This window comes from Sapajus apella, unplaced genomic scaffold, assembly GCF_009761245.1.
Source record: "Sapajus apella isolate SASKATOON/1434 unplaced genomic scaffold, GSC_monkey_1.0 scaffold39, whole genome shotgun sequence".
Classification (NCBI taxonomy): domain Eukaryota; kingdom Metazoa; phylum Chordata; class Mammalia; order Primates; family Cebidae; genus Sapajus; species Sapajus apella.
Window position 1 is genome coordinate 21,819,380 of NW_022436979.1, and position 13,987 is coordinate 21,833,366.

Below are 13,987 nucleotides of genomic sequence, written 5' to 3' on the forward strand. Positions count from 1 at the left end.
CATGTAATAGCAGAGTGGTTGTCCGCACTGGGCATCGGCGACTGTGATGCTATTAGATGTAATAATATAGTGGTTGTCTGTACTGGTCCAGCGATGGCGATGTCATTAGATGTAATAATAAAGGGGTTGTACTGGTCATCTGTGACTGCGATGTCATTAACATGTAATAATAGAGGAGTGGTTTTGTCTCAGCTATTGCATATACTTTGCTTATAAAATTTTGCATAACATTATAGCTATGCAAACTGTAAGTTATTCAAAAGCAGAATATTTAAAAAATTATGGACATCTAGCATATCCTAAATCATTTGGCAATACATTTTATTTCAAATATCTACATGTCTTAGATTAAAGAGATTCCTGAACCAATGCTTGGTCTATATACAACTGTTTGTGTATTTTGTTCAAATGATTTTTTAAAAAATAAAATTTTATTTGGTCATGATACATAGGTGTTATTCATGAAGAATGAAGAAAATGGAGCTGTTTTTATTTATATTCCCCTCCATTTTTTCAGGTTACGACACCTAAACATTTTGTTCTACTTTTAGAGGACCATGCCCGCTGAAAGCAAACTAGACATATTACCATCTTTCTCGGCACTTTGATCTTCAAGCAGGGGGAACAAGTTAATAAACTGTTTTAAACAATGCCTGATGCATAGCATTACCCTGTGAGCATTTGTCCAAATAAAATAAAACACAATTTAAATAAGGTAAAGTAAAATATTGCCTGATGTAGTAAAATCATGAGTTGGTTTTGGGCCCTCTGAGCCTGGAAAATGTTAAAGGTATTACGTGAATGAGCTTCTCATTAATTTTGTTAATGCTCTTTGACTAATAAGACATTTTCTATGGTTACATATTTTCATCTGTTTCATTTTGATTTTTTCCTTCAGTTTTATGTTTTTAAAAGCCATTATATCCCGCCCACTGGTAACATACACAGGTACAGACGCAGACACACATCCATTTCAAATGAATATTTGCTACTCTGTCATTTCACTGTTTAATTTTTCTGCTGGTGTCTGTGATGACACAGGCCAGTCCTTCTTTACCCCATTACCTGACAAACTCTTTCAGCAGCAGTGTTTGCATGGCTTCCTCCTACCTTTAAATGGAAATGCCGTGTGCATGCAACACAGATTCTTTCTAGGATTTTGGATCTATTTTCACCAATCTGTTTATTTGTGGTCAAGTTCTCCACTAATTTTAGTTATTTTTGCTTTGAAATCTATCTTAATATTCCATTTGATCTTTATAAAAATTTGAAACCTTCTGAACAGTTTTTTTTCCACTATTATTTTCATTGAAATACTCTTTATTGTGGTAGTATTTTAGACTTGTGATATATTTTTATTTCTAAGAGCTTAGAAAGCAAGTGTATATGAAAATCTATCTAGCCTAATGATTTTTACATGTACAGCTCCTTTTGCAATATCATCTGCATTAGCTTGGTGTGGAAATTATTGCTGATTGGGTACATGGCTGTGCATCACTCAACCTTAGGGATGTTTTTTCCAAGATACTTACCCACCATTGGCATGAAGATTTCAAGAGCTCTCTCATTCCCAGATTGTTTGGCAGGTTTCACCGGGATGCACTGGAGCTTATGTGTAAAGGAAGGGTAGTTTGCTCATCCTTGGAGGAATATGACGATCCGTGGTAAGGAGATGGTACAAGAGTGGTGTTTCATTTCACAGAAATATCCATGCAGACAGGTCCCCAGGCTTGTAGACATCGTGCTCCAGAATACACCGTGTAAATTGAGGTTTGGACTTTGCAGTTTGCTCTACCTATCACCCCGCTGTCCTCCGCCACCCTATTGCTGCTGCTTAGGCAGCATGTGAAAAAATGCAGCCACCCAAATGCTAGTTAGGACCTCCCCGATGGCCAGGCTGAGCACACACCTTCCACATGTTCAAGGCTAGAATTAATTGTGAATGTAATGAGTAGGAAGAGATGCCTCAAGCAACCTTGAGAAGACAGATTTACTCACTCAGAATACAGGGAATAACAGATGAAAGGAAGACCCAGCTCTGGGTGGGAGGTAAAGGGGGGTCTCACAAAATACTGCTTCACACTGATTAGCTTCAGCGGTTTGCCTGTGACAGTGTGAGTTCCACCTGAGGACCTTCTGCAAATTCTTTTTTCTTCCCCAGACACCTAGCCCACCAGCGTGTGTACGCGAGTCCAGGCTGCAGACGCTGCTTTCTGCACACACTGATCTGCAGGGAGCTGGGGCAGTGAGCCTGTGTGCATTCTTCAGCTGACTCCTGCAGCTCTAACTCCACCCAGGTTTTGACATACCAATCTTTGAACCTAAATTATCCACTCTTCCCACAGATTGAACGTTTGCAGCTACCTGCTAGTATTCTGATTAAGAAGAGTATGAATAGGTTTCACAATTTTCAGAAATTCTTCTATTGAACATGATGGGAATCCAAAGAATATTTGCAGCTCTATGTTGCTTACCATTGCCTCCTCTGCCCAGGGGACGGAGGTGACAGCACAATGCCAGCTCTCCCCTCCCCGTGCTTGCCCCAAACCCAGCAAGCACAGCACTTAGAGAACCTCAGTGCAGCATCTACCTCTGTTACTTACAGAGATGTCTTAACATGTTCAAACTTTACCACTTAACTACAGCAATTCAAAGGGTGCAAAGGGAATATAAGAATAACGCTTATTTTTATCACTTTTCCATTTTGGGTGAAGAGTTACTGTATTTTCTTACCGTGTAGTTCCCAAACTTCTGCAAATGGAGTAATAAATCTGAAATATTTATTTCAAAATAATTAACTTGTCTCATATTGAAAGGTAAGATGTGCTTTAAAAGATTTCCTCCTTTCCTCTTTCTTTCTTCCTTCTTTATTCCTTCCTCCCTTTTTTCTTTCTCTCCTTCAATTCTTTCTCCTTCCCTGCCTTCTTTTCTTCCTGTCTTTCCTTTCTTCCTCCCACTTTTCCTTCCTGTCTTTATTCATCCTTTCTACTGGAATACATAGTAACTGAAAAGATCAAGTAACTTTTCAGACATTATCTTTTCCCCCCTCAAACCCACGTAATACTGAGAAACCCCGTCAATAACCTAGTTCACAATGTACAGGATATTTTCATTCTCTCTACTTGGAAATACTAAAAGGAATGCACATAATGCATATACTAGCTGAATAAATACTCAAGTCCTTTGAAAAATGGCATAGGAAATGGTCATAAAAGTCTTGTCAAATGTAGGATGGGGTTACACATTTTAGGTGCTCCCACTTCCTGCATCCACACTTCCTTCCCATTGTGATCCAATCTGAAAATAATGTTAAACTATAAAACAAGAGGAGAAAAGCTGTGATATTGTGATTTATAATAGGAAACATGTATTTTGATCTTCATCCTCAATTCCTGCCACAGAACTCTAAAAACCCCTGTTACTTCTTGAATGATAAGCGTGCTAGGTGCATGTTTGTTCTTGTATTTGGTCTTTGACGCTGGTTGAGGACATGGAGTTCCTAATCCCTTGGAATTTCCTGCATCATAGGAGTGTCTTTTCTTCTGAGATGTCCCTTATTGCTGCTAAGTGGGGCCAGTCACCGGAAAGAACAAGCCACTATCAGAAAGATAGAACTTTCAGTCTTATGACTCCATCCTCTGGAAAGGCAAGAGGACCTGGAGTCTGAGCTAATGATCAATCATGCCTACATGATCAAGTCTCCATTAAGATCACTTAACTCTAGGATTCAGAGAGCTGCTGGGTGAGCAAACATCCACATGCGAGAGGGTTGCACCCCCCATTCCACAGGAACAGAAGCACCCTTCCAGACTGCCTCCCATCTATCTCCTCAATCTGGCTGTTCATGTGTATCCTTTGCAAATGAGCTAGTAAATGTATGTGAATTATTTTCCTGGGTTCTGTGAGCTGCTCCAGCAAATTAATTGAACAGACTAGCTAGTTGGTTGGTCAGAAATTCTGGAGGTCCAGATTTGTGATTGGCAACTGAAGTTGGGGGCAGACTTGAGAGACTGAGCCCTTAGCTCATGGGATCAGACTCTTACTGCAGGTACACAGCGTCAGGCTTACCCTGAATGGGATCTGACTCTTATCCCAGGTAGACAGCATCAGGCTTGCCCTCAATTATAGGCCGTCTAATTGGTATCTGGTGAAGACACATCTGTAATGCATTGTTTGAAATACGTTGCAAACTCTAACAGTGAAGGCATCTTACACGTACCATGTGATATTCTTATCCTTGTCACTTGCTATTCATCCTGATGGATTCCTTTGTGCAGTATCATCAGTATCAAATGTAAACCGCTAGTTGATAGCAGATTCTAAAGTAGAAAAAAATATGTGAATACAACTAAGCAATGAATCATTCAATCATCGCTGTGATTTCAGCATTCAGTACCTAACAATAGAAACGTAATTGTTCTTCCTCAGACAGTATGTCTGATAAAAATATGAATTCCATATTTCTTTCCTTATTTTTCTTTCAGTGTGAAACGTTATTCGGTATTGTCATTTAAAAAAGAAATGCAAAAACTTTGGAATTCTCTGTTGAAGTTTTATATTAAGAGAGACTATAAATGACAGGTTGGAATAAAACCATCTTGGAAGAATGTAAAATATTTCTGCAACCAAATAAAAGCATTATTTAGAGCATTATAATTTCTACCAATAGTACACAATATAGATTATGTATTATAAAGAAATTAACCAGTAATTATTTTTTAATTTTTATTTTGGATGTCTAAATGTGACATTACTATATGGAGTGTATTAGGTGTCAGATTTTAAGTTCTTCTGTGTGCTTGGACATCTTAACCTTTCTGCACCCTTGCAACATCCTCCTCAGATAGGGGTGTGATTGCGTCTGTGTTAACGTGAGGAGCAGGGGGCACTTTGTAGACAGCGTCTTTGAGGTCACACAACCATTGGATGGCTGAGCTGGGACTGAGACGCACACGGTTTGGGCAAACTTTCAGGTTTTATCCTGTGTGCTGTGCTGACTCTTCACACATTAAAATTGTGATTCCGCCTTAATTGTAAATAAACAAAAGTCACTATCATCAGCTTTGGTTTTTCCCTCTGTTTTTTTTTTTTTTTTTTTTTCAAACTTTGTTCCTATTGCTTCTTTAAAAACCAAAGCAATAAAAATCAAAGAAACTTGTCCTTTCACTTTCTCACAAACAGACTTGATTTTTCCCTTGGAGTTATTTTGTTTGTTGTTGTTGCTGCTGCTGCTGTTGTTTTTATGCTAGTTTTTTGTTTTCTTTTTTACTCGTGTTAAAGCTCCCGTAACCTAAACTTTACCATCTTAACCATCTTTACATGTACGTTTCAGAAGTGTTAAGTACATTCTTATTGGGCAACCAATCTCCAGAACTCTTTTCTTTTTGCGAAACTAAAATTCTGTATTCAATAAATTCCATACCATTAAGCAACTGCCCGGTGCCCCTCCCCACAGCTGCTACAACCACCATTCTACTTTCTGGAGATGAACATGGCTACTCTAGGCACCTCATATTGAAGTGAAAACACAGGCTGGGTGCAGTGGCTCATGCCCGTAATCCCAGCACTTTAGGAGGCCAAAGCAGGTGGATCACCCGAGGTCAGCAGTTTGAGACCAGCCTGGCCAACATGGTGAAACCCTGTATCTACTAAAAACACAAAAATTAGCTGGGTATGGTGGCGCATGCCTGTAGTCCCAGCTACTGGGTAAGCTGAGGCAGGAGAATCGCTTGTACCTGGGAGACAGGTTGCAGCGAGCCAAGATCCCACCACCACTGCACGCCAGCCTGGGTGACAGAGCAAGACTCTGTTTCAAAAAAAAAGTGTAAGCATAGCGTTTACCTTTTGCCTTTTTATAACTGGCTTACTTCACTCAGCACGATGTTTTCAAGGCTCATCCATGTTGTTGTGCATCAGAATTTCCTTCCTTTTTAAGGCGGGATAATATCCATCGTACGTATATATTACATTTGCTTATCCATTCATCCATGGATGGACACTTGTTTTCTGTGTACTTGTTTTTTTTAAAATATTTTACATTTCATTTGTTTCAGTTGACACATGAAAAGCTGTTGGAACATAAAATTTTACCACCAATTATATGCCCCCAGTTTGGAGTCTCACAGCACAGTGGAAAATGTGGCATAATTGAGAATTGAGATTTCTATAATTTACAGACACTTAATAATGTATGCTTTAAGATTTGAAAAAAGTCAAGAAAATTATGCCACCTTTTAAGATAGGTCAACAATAATGGTTTGTTTATAATTTTTCTTTCCAGATAAACAACAACAAAGCAACCCAGTTAGACTGTAAGTAGATTTCCTGGTAAAGGGACTAAACAGGGTGAAAAGAGCTTAGGGTCTCTTCTGTAAACTCCCAAGCTAAATGAGTTGGAATAAATATCTAAACCTGTATCTCCCCGCTTGTGAAAGAGGAGGGTGGACTAAAGGCTCACTTTGTTTCTCTCACTTGCTCAGTATCTGTGACCCTTGTCAGGGGCCATTTCTTCGCTCAAAGCGCATCCAAGTGAAGCTCTGCAGCTTCCTCACAAGTGCTCAAACTCACCTAACATCTAGCCTCTTGGAGAACAAACATCGATTGGGCAAAACAAAGTTCTAGATCAAAAAGAACTTCTGCAATAGAAATTTGCATTTAGAAAATAAATATATGCGAGCAGGAAATATGAGGCAATGATCAGGAAACAGTTCTCTGTAACACACCTCAGTGTTAAAGGGCACATTCGCCACTTTGAAAGTGAAAGGCGTTTTCACGCGCAGCCCGACAGCTCACTACCTCCACTTCCTGTCAGCAGTCCTTTCCCAGCTCCATCCGCTCTTCAAAGGCCACATATATGTGTTTTAGACACAGGCACTGGGCCATAATTTGCTCTGTCATTCTAGATTTTATTTTCAAAATGGGAATTTTCAAGGGAGCAACTTGCATGCGGTATGCTTTTGGAGAGTTCTAAAGGTTAAGTACAGTATCCAGGAGTTTTAAATCAGGGACCTCTGACTTGTCCCAAAGTATCTACTCATCACGAGCCTATCATTTCACCCCAGGGCTTCAGCTAAATATATTGCATATAAAAAGTAATTTCTTTTTCTAGCTCTGTCCTCCTAGGACCTAGTCAAAACTCCTATGATATTTCCGAGGAACGCCCTGCCTTCTCTTCTGCCGCCCAGTTTCAGATTTTTATTTGTGTTACTCCTTGCAGTACAGAGATAATAGCCTCAAAATTGGAAACTCACAACATGTTTCCTGTAAAATCCCTGCTTCTCTAGTCCACTTTATATGGCATTTATAAGAGCAGCCCGACCGGCAAGCTTTCCATGTGTGTCAGCAGTATTTCCAGTCCACTTGGTTAACCCGGTTAGACCAAATCCAAAAGAATGTCAAGTTGTCTTGGAAGCAAACAAATATGTGTAGCTGATCTCACATCCCTGTAAACTAAAGGGCTTCTTTTCCACGTGTGAATCTCTAGCAAACAACTCCTGGGTATTTAGTGACTAGGTTTGTGTTTTCAAATCAGTTTGTATGGCTAAATGTACTCTTTAAAAGAAAATATTATTATGCAATATTTTAGTGTTGTAGAATGAGTTTCATTTCTCAAAGGATAGATGTAATCTCATCGAATCTGACTTTTTTTTGTGCTGTTGCCTCTCCTCCAAAGGACTCTCATTATTTTCTTCCTGGTTCTATGTGACTCTCTCAGTTCCTTAAAATCACTCTTATGAAATGGAAACAATTTTACATGCATTTCAGGTCCTCATACGCCTATAATCGCGCCATATTCCTGCATGGTTTTCATCACTAAAGAGTCCCCTTTGTGACCGTCTTCTGCTGGGTCAGTTGTCATGCTGACTTACAATGAAATTGTAGCACTGCTTTTATTGGAAGTCAGTATTACCTCAACCCACTTACACTGTGACCCAGCATCTACAATATAATAGGGTCGAACTTTCAAGAGAACATCAAGACCAACAAGGCAGAGTCTCTGAGTCATTTTTGCCCAAACCAGCATCTGCTAAGTAGAGCCTGATTTCACCAGTGGTAAAATGTCCATGCATGGATATGCATAGATACCAACCTGGCTATGGAATCTTTAATTGGAATACTTCCAAGTTCACTAAACATTTGGCTTTCCAGTTTAACAGTGAGGAAGTTTGTGTTAAGTTGACTCTCCAGTTTAGGGATTTTTCTGAAGCCATTCTAGCTCTGTTTCTGGCGTCTTTACAAATAGACCTATTAAAGTGGTTCTGGTATGACTCAGCACAGATACCTTCAACTTACACTGCGGGATGGTCCTGACAAGCCCATCATACCTTGAAATTACCCTAAGTCAGGAATAATGCATTTACTACACCGAATGTCATAGCTTGACCTAGCCTACGTTAAATGTGCTCTAAACACCCACATTAGCCTTCTGCTGGGCAAAATTACCCAACGCAAAGCTTATCTGGTAATAAAGTATTGGCTATCTTATGTCATGCCTTGAATACTGAAAGTGAGAAGAAAGGTTGCACGGGTGCTCGAGGTGTGGTGACACTGAGTGTGTACCGCTTTTGCGCCATAATCAAGTCAAAGAAATCTAAGTCAAGTAATAAAAAATCTGTACTAATGGAATGAAGGAGAGTTGCAATCAATTAAAGATCTACATCAAGAAGAGAGACCAAGTAGGAATTGTAAAAAAATAAAAATAAAAAAAAAAAAGCACTCGTATAGCTGCAATGCTTACGCACATTTTTAAATCATTGTAAAAACTAAATAATTTCTGCGATTGTCCTGGAGCCTAATAGACTGTGTTTGTTTTAAGGCCTGCCTAGAGGTGGGAGTGCTGCGATCACATAATTCACAGGCAATGATCTGGCCTGTGGGTCATTAGAAATCGCTCTGAACATACACTGAGCGGCAGCACCTTCTGCTCATCACTGCCATCAGCAAACATTTCCTCAACGCTTACTGAGCACGTGTGCACCACTGTCCTTGGGTTGCCGTTAGCTGTTTCCATCTGCAGTCACTTCCAGAACAAAACCTCATTGACTGATAAGATATCCAGCCAGAAACAAACATTTCAGCTTCTCTCTCATTTTTTTTTTTTTTTTTTTTTTGAGACAGAGTCTTGGCCTGTCTGCACCCAGGTGCTGGAGTGCAATAGCATGATCTCCGCTCACTGCAGCCTCTGCCTCTCGGGTTCAAGCGATTCTCCTGCCTCAGCCTCCTGAGTAGCTGGGATTACAGGTGCCCGCCACCACACCCAGCTAATTTTTGTATTTTTTAGTAGAGACAGGGTTTCATCATGTTGGCCAGGTTGGTTTTGAACTCCTGACCTCAGGTGATTTGCCCGCCTTGGCCTCCCAAAGTGCTGGGAATACAGGTGTGAGCTACCGTGCCTGGCCTAGCTTTTGTTTAAATGGCAGAATGATATGGTTTGTCTGCATCCTCTCTCAAATTTCATGTTGAATTCCCACGTACTGTTCTTATCATAGTGAGTAAGTCTCACAAGATCTGATGGTTTTAAAAAGGGGAGTTCCTCGGCACAAGCCTCTCTCTTTGCCTGCTGCCGTCCAATAGGATGTGACTTGCTCCTCCTTGCCTTCCACCATGATTGTGAGGTCTCCACAGCCACATGCAATGGTGAGCTCTCCATGAAACCGTTTTCCTTTGTAAATTGCCCAGTCTCCAGTATGTCCCTATCAGGAGCGTGGGAGTGTGGAAACAGACTGATACACCGACACTACATTTCTACATATTTAAGGTCTTCACTTTGCTATATAAGTATGACAAACATTTTTTTTCCCCATTTGAGTAAAGATTTAATTCCATCTATAATTGAATGAAAATGAGGGAAAGTTCACTAGCAAATATTATTTAAAATAAGTTTTTTATACAAGACACTTTCTACAAAATTACAGTCATTATAAAGAACACAAATTTAACCTTAATATATTCCTTTGAAGGATGAGGTAAATTAAGAACCAATGAAGTTTTGATTGCTTAGGGGGAAAGTGAAACAATAAGAAACCAAGAGAGAAAATGCGGTTTCGAATTAAATGGGGGTATAATCCAAGGAATTCTAATACCACAAATACACCTTCAAATATGATTCCCACTGGTTTTAGGTACAGCTCTTAATTCCTACTTCACCTCTATGTTGTGGGGGGAAAAGAAATTGGTAATTTGAAAACTTTTTTACAGAATACACAGTTGAAAGTTTATACAAAGTGCCAGAGTCACTCAAACTTTTAAAGATCTAACTTCCTCTACAAGTGAATTGAACAACATTACAGCAATCATCTATGACCCTTTAGTTAAGTTCTAAAGTTGGTACTTGGCTGTAATCCGAGAAACTTCAGAAGCCCCAACCACAGCTGCGATGTACTCACTGGAATGGCTGGTCAGGGCCAATGGTGCTACCCGAGAGCCTACTTTACCTTCAGAACACTTTCACAGCATCACAGTGAAATAAAAGACAGAGGCGAATCTCTAAGCAAACGGTTTTCCTCGAGAATATATATATAAACGGAATTGCAGTCCAGGGTATATGCACAGACCACGGTGATTTTGTATGCCCTAAGAACAGAGGAAGAGGTTGGCGTTGTACTGGGAAGGGGAGATGTTATGTAAATTGTTTTCGGAGTGAGGTCCCTGGTGCCAGTGAAGCCTGCCCGGAGCTGGCAAGCCCTAAAGGGGGAGGAATGCTGGCAGACACAGGTTTACCTTCACATTTCGAGGGTCAGGGCAAGTCATTCAGGCAGCCTCTGGGCAAAGCTGGTCTGAAGGTTCTAACTGCTCTTCCGGTAGCTGCCTTTCAAGACAGCTCCTGGAGTGGGCATTTTGCATCCTGCTTTTTACCAAAGCCCCTTCACTCTGATGCGTTGGGTGTGACAGGAATAATTCCAATTCCCATAATTCCTTCTCAGGTACGTGCTAACAGAACCTGCAGAGATGTGAAGGTTCAGCCTCAGAGCACTCCCTTAACATAGTGGGCACACATTTTTGTTCTAGATGAGGCACGGAGACACAAAAAGCCATTTTATTCTTAGATACATGGCAGCTTTGATGGCACAGCCAATGGCTCAAATAAGGCTTATTATTAGTTGGATTTTAAAAGTAATATTCAATAACTTTTGGGCTACACACACATTGGCATTCTTGTACAATTGTCGTTATTGCTGGTAGTGTCCTTTGCACGTCGTGGCTTTCACACTGTAGTTTATTGCCATAATGACAGATATCGTTATTTCTTTCTGCTATGTGATTTTTAAAAGTCCTCGAGGACAGATGATTAAATTTAGCTATTTTTCAGTGAATTTAAGCATTGCTGAAGAAAAATATTCTAATTTAACCCATATCACTGACAAATTAAGCAGTTAGAATTAAAATAAGAAGGCACCACTTTTCTGGACTTGTTTCTTTAATGAGAAAGTTAAGAACATGAAGGCATGAAGGGTGGTGCTTGCCTTCCACCAACAATGTGTAAGAAGGGCTTAGTCTGTGCTCCTTTTCCTGGTGACATAAGTCATATTCGTTTCATGCCATTTCCCGACTAATGTGCCATTCTTACTTTGAGGTTTGGAATCACAGTAACAATAATACTGGAAAGGACTGCCAATGCAGTTTTGTCTTCAGAAAAGCAAACTATGCTACCTCATTTGTGTTTTACTCCAGAGGAGATTTTCAACATACAGTTGGCAGCGTTTAAAAAATGCTGGAGCTGCACTTTAGAAGTGTGGTTTTTGAAACCACGGTGTAAACACAGATAAACTTCATGTTCATCCTTTAGCGTTTGCCAACCACACGGAAAAGGAGTACTTAAGGACCAGCAACTCTCACATTGCAGTTCCGGATCCCACATTTCTCCAAGGGTAAACAGAAATAATTAAGGTAATTATTGTTCAAGTCCTCTGGCGGCAAAGTACATTTATTTTAAGCAATAGATGTTCAAAAAGATGTTTGAAAATGTGTGGCTCTACCTGAACCACAACTGGATAAAGAAAGAGAAAATAATGTGTCTGCAGCAGGATTTTTGCAAGCCTTTCCTGCCCATGTAAATAGTTTCACTGCTGAAAAGCTGAGTCATTGCTTTTTCCAACAATGGTTTCTCACTAAGTAAAAGAAAACAACCTTTTTTTCCCTCCCAGAAGCCAATACACAGAGGCCGTTAATTAGTTTGTCTTTGGGTGGCATTTGAGGCTCTCCCAGGCCACGCATGCTCCACTGTGGCTCAGGTATGCAATTACTCCCAGCAAGAGGCCTCATGTGGCCCCTAGCCTGCCGGCAACACCCCAGCCCATTTTGGGTTTTGCAGAAAGAGGAATTTGAAGGCCTATTAAACACTCTGTAAAATGCTCACAACAGATCAGCGTAAAGCCACACAGCGCAGGTGTTTCTGTAATTGGAAAAACGCTGTGTTCAGTGGCCCTCACACCCACCCTCTTCCCGAGTACTCCTTTGGGTTTTACAAAGCGGTTCAGGAAACGTAAGTGCTGACTGGACTTTTCTGAAAATTCAGGCCTCCGCATTTTGTCTAAAGTCACGAGATGGGTTTTGTTTTTCCACCAACGCTTTCTTAAGGAGCTGGCATTCCCATCAGGGAGATGGGCATTTACAGTTCTCTGAACAAGGCTATTTGAATTCAAACACTCCAGATGCATGGAAAGCTCGCACATGAGGGATTCGGAATATGTTGTATGCCAAATATGTTGCAAATGGTACACACCCCTTTATTTCTGGAACTACTTTACAATTTTGAGCTAACAATATTTACAGACTAGTCCTTAGATTAACCCAGACAACATGACTGCGTGCTTTATCTGAAATTTACTGCTTCCACTAGAATGTCAGACGGCTAACACTGCCCTTAATTTCTGTTGTGTCAGCAGATGACGCGCTGATAGAAATTGTAAAGACCCAGTGAAGGAAGCCTATCCTTTGGGCATGTAGCAGGCAGAGTGCTTACATTTTGCAGTCTCTCCTCAGCTGTGTGACACCTTTGTTGGGTGAGACATGCTCTCGATTGCTACAAGAAGCACCTTGTTTTTCATGCTGCCCTTTGCAAAGCCTGCAATATGCTTCATTGCTAAAAAGCTCCCTCCTTTTCCACTTGCGCGTGATGAGTCTATGAAGCAAGGGGTTCTCTTTGTACAACTGTCTGGACCCACTGGTGCATCTGAAGGCTGAATACCTTCGTTGTGCAGAAGAAATGCTCCTACGGAGAAATGGCTTTCCCTGGGGAAATGGCTCAGTGCTGAAGAAGTCTCCATTAGGAAGTGGCTTCTTCCCAATTTAATTATTTGCTTTAGTGCAGGCTGATGATAAATAATAATACAAGGTACAGATCAAAGACTCCAAATATCAGAACATGGACTACAGAAGATCCATTTCCAAGCTTCCCAACTTTCCTTTCCAGACATTAGGGAACAAGGTAGCAGACCATGCCCATGACTCGTCCAACTGATCGTCAAGTAGAAACACCGGAGGAATTGGAGGTTAGTTTAGCTGATAATAAAGCTAAAATAAAAATTTTAAAGCATCACTTATGAAAATGATCTTTCAGAGAAGATTGAAAATTAGACCATTTCCACTCAATATACGCAAAAGTAGGAAAGACCCCCCTCGTGAATTCCTAGGGTCATCTCTATAAATTATAATGTATAATAAATACAGTCAACAAGGATGACACTATATTTGATTTTGATGCTGAGGCTTCTCACTGGGAATGTCAACTATTTGTCTTTATGGCGTGGTATGGTATGATCACAAACTCTCCTTGTACTTCGAAGTGGTGAAAATTAAATGTAAGTGACTAAAATATTATTCAAATCTGATAGCGGCCTTTGGGCATTTTATCTATCTTGCTCATTTTATTGTTTATACACTACCTCATGTACTGGTCATTTTTTATTTTATATATACATATGAATTAATAGATGGTTATCATATAAATTTTTCCCATAGAAAATTATCTTTCATGAATATAGAAACT